Raw genomic sequence first — 7,237 nt, forward strand, 5'->3', positions numbered from 1 at the left:
CTTGAGGACAAGCAAAGGTTTAAGCTTGGGGGATTTGATACGTCAGCATCGTATCTACTTTTCCAAACACTTTTGCCCTTGTTTTGGACTCTAACTTGCATGATTTGAATGGAACTAACCCAGACTGACGCTGTTTTCAGCAGAACTGCCATGGTGTTATTTTTGTCCAGAAATAAAAGTTCTTGGAATGACCTAAAAATCCACGGAGTAACTTTTTGGAATTAATAAAAAATACTGGCGAAAGAATCAGCACCAGGGGGCCCCCACCCTATCCACGAGGGTGGGGGCGCGCCCCCTGCCTCATGGGCCCCCTGAAGCTCCACCGACCTCAACTCCAACTCCATATATTCACGTTCGGGGAGAAAAAAATCAGAGAGAAGGATTCATCGCGTTTTACGATACTGATCCGCCGCCAAGCCCTAATCTCTCTTGGGAGGGCTGATCTTGAGTCTGTTCGGGGCTTCGAAGAGGGGATCTGTCGTCGTCATCATCATCAACCTTCTTCCATCACCAATTTCATGATGCTCACCGCCGTGCGTGAGTAATTCCATTGTAGGCTTGCTGGGCGGTGATGGGTTGGATGAGATTTACTATGTAATTGAGTTAGTTTTGTTAGGGTTTGATCCCTAGTATCCACTATGTTCTGAGATTGATGTTGCTATGACTTTGCTATGCTTAATGCTTGTCACTAGGGCTCGAGTGCCATGATTTCAGACCTGAGTCTATTATGTTTTCATGAATATATGTGAATTCTTAATCCTATCTTGCAAGTCTATAGTCACCTATTATGTGTTATGATCCGTTAACCCCGAAGTGACTATAATCGGGATCCTTACCGGTGATGACCGTAGTTTGAGGAGGTCATGTATTCACTAAGTGTTAATGCTTTGGTCCAGTACCCTATTAAAAGGAGGCCTTAATATCCCTTAGTTTCCAATAGGACCTCGCTGCCACGGGAGGGTAGGACAAAAGATGTCATGAAAGTTCTTTTCCATAAGCACGTATGACTATATTTGGAATACATGCCTACATTATATTGATGAACTGGAGCTAGTTCTATGTCACCCTATGTTATAACTATTACATGAGGAATCACATCCGACATAATTATCCATCACTGATCCAATGCCTACGAGCGTTTCACATATTGCTCTTTGCTTAGTTACTTTACCGTTGCTGCTGTTACAATTACGACAAAGCTGCTACTGTTACTTTTGCCACTGCTACCGTTACTTCCATACTACTTTGTAACTAAATACTTTGCTGCAGATATTAAGTTATCCAGGTGTGGTTGAATTGACAACTCAACTGCTAATACTTGAGAATATTCTTTGGCTCCCCTTGTGTCGAATCAATAAATTTGGGTTGAATACTCTACCCTCGAAAACTGTTGCGATCCCCTATACTTGTGGGTTATTATCACGCGTCATAGAAGTGCTTTCGTCAAGGGTGACCGAAACATGTCATCCACCATAACAGTCGCCGTTAAGCTATCGGGTTCCGGTTTGGATCCGATAACCGGTTAACATCCCGGACCAATGGGGATTTTCCATGTGTAAAATTCTCAATGGCCAGAGGAACCACGTGTCGGCTCACCGTTGGGACATATGTCATCCACTCATTGGACCGAAGGTGCTTATGATACGTCGACACATGGCATGGCCCAACAGAGGCCCATTCTGGTGAAAAGGCCAGTCCGTTTGACTTGGTCAAAAGGTAGCGGGCCGGCCCATGGAAAGCCTGTTAACGCCTATTCGCATATAGGCCATTTACAACCCGCTAAGTCACGACCCGTTATGGTCTGAATTAGGCCCATTAACTTCATATGGGCTGACCAATATGATTCCAGCCCGTTGTAACTTCCGGTCCATGTATGGCCCATGAGGTCTTTCGGCCCAGATGAGGCCCTTTGTAACTCTTGGCCCATTAACGACCCATGGTGAAACTAATCCGTAATGAATAGTGTATCACTTTATACCTATTAGCGGCCCATTATTCCACTGGGCCGTTTCCAGCCCGTGTCACCTTTTGGCCTTCTCAGGTCCATTTATTCTTGGGCTCATTTCCAGCATTCGGTTACTTACGGCCCGTTACTAGCCTTTTCTGCTTGTGGGCCAAATTCAGCCCGTGGTTACAGTCGGCCCATTTGTGGCCTGTTAATCTGTTGGGCCGTTTTCATAGCGTCATCAAATATGGCCTATTAACGACAGCCCGTTATGGTCAGCCCATGAATGACCAATTCCAATTCTAACCCGTTTACGACCCATAATGTGGTCCATTATTGGCCCATATTTGGCCAATCGATCATATGGACCGTAGAAGGCCCATTGTTTCTACGGCTCGTAGGAGGCCCATGGTCACTACGGTAATTATGTAGCCCATGGTTATTGTGGCCTAGTTCTAAAAAATAGGTTACTACGGCCACTAGCAAACCGTGGAAAAAGAACTGCACTGACTACAAGCAAACAAATAAACAAGACAACAAGGAAATAAATAAGCAAGCAACTTGCACTAGGCTATCACGGCTATTACACATATTACATCCACTCAACATCAAAGTTCGCCACTAGTGCAAATATAGGGAACAAAGCAGCATATCACATACACTAGTTGTCAAAGTTGGAGACCAATGCAAATAAACGCCACAGCAAAACAGGTCAAGAACTGAAACCGCTTCAGAAGAGCTCAAGAAACAATATCCTGGGTGCCCATAATGCTGGCAAGATGCTTAGCAAGCATGTTAACTTCCTCTTGTTTGGCGCTTAAATCCTCCAGCGCTTGCTATTGTACCAGAAAGTATGCATCTGAATTCTGCAGCAAAGCTGACTGATGCCTTTCAGCTTGTAGCTGAGACTGAAGAAGTCAAAGTGATTCAGGCAGCGAGTTCGAAGATCTTGTGCCAGCGGTACTGGCCAGTAACTCGAAAACTACGTCAAAGGAGGACTATGGGGTTGTCTCACTATCTACAAGATTGTTTTTATCACCTTTCTTGGAGACCAACAGGGTTGTCTCACTATCTTGAACCTTATCTGCATTACTTTCTCTACCAGTACATAGTGGGGTGCTCTTCTCCAATATTCTATTCGCATTCTACAAGAGAAACGAGCAGACACATCACAGGTTTAGCATGTAGTATACGAAACTCATTTTTGTAAAACCTATTCAGTAGTAAGGTGGACATGATAACAACATGAAACAAACATACAAATATGTACTATGGTCACTGTATTGTCCATACCATTCTAGTTTATGTTGTCAAATCAAGATAGAGACATAATTTCAAATCATATATTTTTAAGACACAATAGCATAGACAGAATATAAGTGTGAGAAACTACACAGCACTGACAACACTTGTAATGTACATCACATGAGAACATAACTGTTTATACAACTGAAACTGAAATCAACATAGAGCAAGAAGTTAGAACATCAATCACTTAAAGAAATAGGTTTGAAACGTACCGGCTGCGCCATTGAAATTTCAATTGGATCCTTCAAATTTAAAAGTAGTTGGTATGAGTAAATATTTTGATGCAAGAGCAAAGGAGTATGGACCATAGCTACGAAATCTGACCTGAGAACAGTTGCTCTTCTGCTTTAAACATGGAGTTTGGGTTCATTGTGGTGGCCTTCGTGCTTTGGGCACTGCATTTGCTTTACAAACTGCTTGTGTGTGTGTGTGGGGGGGGGGATCCTCTATGGTGGACATGGTGCTGTGTCATCTAGAAGTGGGTTACTATCCATTGGGGTTGGGGTTAGATGGGTTGTAGCTGGTTCTCTGTCCAACGGTGTAAGTGTGCAATCTGGAAGAGTCTTGAATATGTCTGGTGGGCTAGTTCGTGGGCCAGTACAACCATGGTTCTATCTGCATCGACGGGTAGCACCATCTTTTGTGAAGAATGGGTTTTTGCTCCCTTAGATACTGCCATCACCATCTCCAATTCAAATGGCTGATAAACAAGAAAGAAATTGAACATACAGACATTGTCTGATAGACAAATGTGGTAATTCACATATATGTTGTCTAACCAAACATGACAGCATGACACAATTTCACATGTATGATGGCTAACTAAACAAGATAGCATGACACAGTTTCAGATATATGATGGATAACTTAACAGGATATAATGGCATAATTCAATATATGATGAGTATCTAAACAGGATGACATGAAAAAACTATATGATGTCTTTCTAAAATAGGTTGGGATGAAATAATTCACATACATGTTATCTAAGTATACAAGATGGCATGATATAATTGACATAATTGATTCATATACTAAGCAGCTGGCACTCGCATGTATGATCTCCAAACTAAGTAGATGGAATTGAATATTGTGCATATGATGTCTAAACTAAGCAATGCAAGACACCATATGAATGATATGCGAAATATAAACATTGCAAATTAGAGCATACCTCAGGTGGGATATAGGACTGGTCATCTGTCTCTGAATCCTCCTCTGAGGAGCTACCTGTAACCATCGAGATATATGCTTCAATAGGTACTATTGCTTGCTCTAAAGACCTTGTTTTCACTCCTGATTTTTTCATAACCGGCTCAAATGGCTGATACACATGAAGAGTAGTTCAATATACACAGATTGCCAACAAATGGATACGTAATTAAAAAAAGGATGGCATGAGATAATTCACATATATGATGCCTGGCTACATGGCAGTGCATAATTCACATATATGATAACTGGCTGAAAAACATGGCATTGCATAATTCACATATATGATATAGAAAGCAAACAGGAGGCATTCACACAAAGCATGTCCAATCTAAACAGATGGCATGGCAATGTAAGACACCATATGCATGATATGAGCAATATAACCCTGCCAAGTTAGAGCATGCACCTCGGGGGGGGGGGGGTATGACTGGTCATCTGTCTCTAAATCCTCCTCTAAGGAGCTATCTGTAAGCAACAAGAAATCTGCATCGACAGGTAGCACTGACTGCTCAGAAGACATTGTTTTCACTCTAGATTTTCCCATGACCTACTCAAACGGCTGATGCACAGGAAGAGTAGATGAATGTATAAACATTGTTGACAAATGGAATAGATTATGAAAAAACATGGCACAATACAATTCACATTTTGATGACTGGCTAAACATGATGAAATTGCATGATTCACATATATGATGCCTTGCTAAAGAAGATGGCATTGCATAATTCCCATATACTCCCTCTGTTCCTAAATATTTGTCTTTTTAGAGATTTCAAATGGATTATTGTCGGTGTCAAAACCGGCGGATCTCGGGTAGGGGGTCCCGAACTATGCATCTAAGGCTAATGGTAACAGGAGGCAGGGGACACGATGTTTTACCCAGGTTCGGGCCCTCTCGATGGAGGTAATACCCTACTTCCTGCTTGATTGATCTTGATGATATGAGTATTACAAGAGTTGATCTACCACGAGATCGTAGAGGCTAAACCCTAGAAGCTAGCCTATGATTATGATTGTCCTTGTCCTACGGACTAAACCCTCCGGTTTATATAGACACCGATGGGGGCTAGGGTTACACAGTTACGGTTACAGAGAAGGAAATCTACATATCAAAATATCCAAGCTTGCCTTTCACGCAAAGGAGAGTCCCATCCGGACACGGGACGAAGTCTTCAATCTTGTATCTTCATAGTCCAACAGTCTGGCCAAAGTATATAGTCCGGCTGTCCGAGGACCCCTTGATCCAGGACTCTCTCAGTAGCCCCTGAACCAGGCTTCAATGACAATGAGTCCGGCGCGCATATTTTCTTCAGCATTGCAAGGCGGGTTCCTTCTCCGAATACTCCATAGAAGATTTAGGACACAAGGGTCGTGTCCGGCTCTGCAAAACAAATTCCACATACCACCGTAGAGAGTATAATATTTCACAAATCTAATCCGCTGACAGCTTTTTATAGCATGATGCCACGGTTCGGCCTTTATTCCAACCATTTTCATAACTAGCCACTACACGCGCTGCGAGGCGGTTTTACTGGCACGTCTTGTCGAAGCAGAGATCGTGTCCCCCCTTATCACATGATTGCGTGCGTAACCCAACCGTGTTTGTTTAATATGACTCTTTGATTTTAGGCAAGTCCCAAACGATCACGCGGGGGACGCTTGATATTCATCCTCTTTATAAAGGGGGCCAAGGCCTGTCCTTTTCATTCCATGCTTGATCCTTCCCCTCCCGCACCTCGAGTTCCAACACCCAAGGCTCAAGACAAAGCTCTTCGGTCCTTCGACCATGTCCGGATCCAATCAAGGCCGATGGATGGCCTCCTCCATCACAGAGGAGGACATCCGGAAGCTTAGGGAGGCCAGGTATCTCACCACCGAGATTCTGCACAGGCTACCCGCTCAAGGGCGTCGTTTTCACCTCCCAGTTTCTCCGAGGGCTAGGTTTCAGCATTGATCCCTTCGTGAGAGGGCTCATGTTCTATTACGAACTAGATTTCCATGATCTAGCTCCGGAATCCGTTCTTCATATCTCGTCGTTTATCATCATGTGTGAAGCCTTCCTCTGCATCACCCCCCACTTCGTCCTATGGCTCAAGACCTTCAATGTGAGGCCGAGGGTGATCGACGGGCGTCACGCGGAGTGCGGAGGCGCTATAATAAGCAAAAGCGCCGACGCCCCATGGCTAAAGGGTTCTTTCGTGGAGACCTCTGATTTATGGTAGCGGGAGTGGTTTTACATCACCGCTCCCCGAGGTACAAAGCGGGTGGCTACTCCAGCATTTTGCCCGGGCCCTCCACCACAATTGGCATCATGGGTAAACAAAGGGCTGGACTGGGGGCCGGCAAATGACGTGCCGACATTGCAGAGCCGCATCTGAGACCTTCTCAAGAGGGACATCAGTCTTGCCAAGATAATGCAAGTGATGTTGGTCCGTGGAGTCCTTCCCTGCCAACGTCGTCCTCTCCGTATGTGGGAGTTCAACCCGGAAGGACCGCGAACCTTTCAACAATTCTTTGGCCTGACGCTCAAAGAGATGTACGAGTTATTCTTCGGATCACGAATAAAGTGTCCGGACACCACCGAGGACGCGGGTCTCAATTGCAACCATCCGGATACCCCGGTAAATACTTCTGTTGCCGAACACCCCATCCTTTATATTTATTATAACATAATTTTTAAAAAACGTTCTCTACCAGGACTGGCTGAAGAAGGCGGAGAGGATTAGGTGTCCGGCCCCTCTTCCCGAAGGCTCGCCGAATCCTTTATTG

This window comes from Triticum aestivum, chromosome 5B (assembly GCF_018294505.1).
Source record: "Triticum aestivum cultivar Chinese Spring chromosome 5B, IWGSC CS RefSeq v2.1, whole genome shotgun sequence".
NCBI lineage: Eukaryota > Viridiplantae > Streptophyta > Magnoliopsida > Poales > Poaceae > Triticum > Triticum aestivum.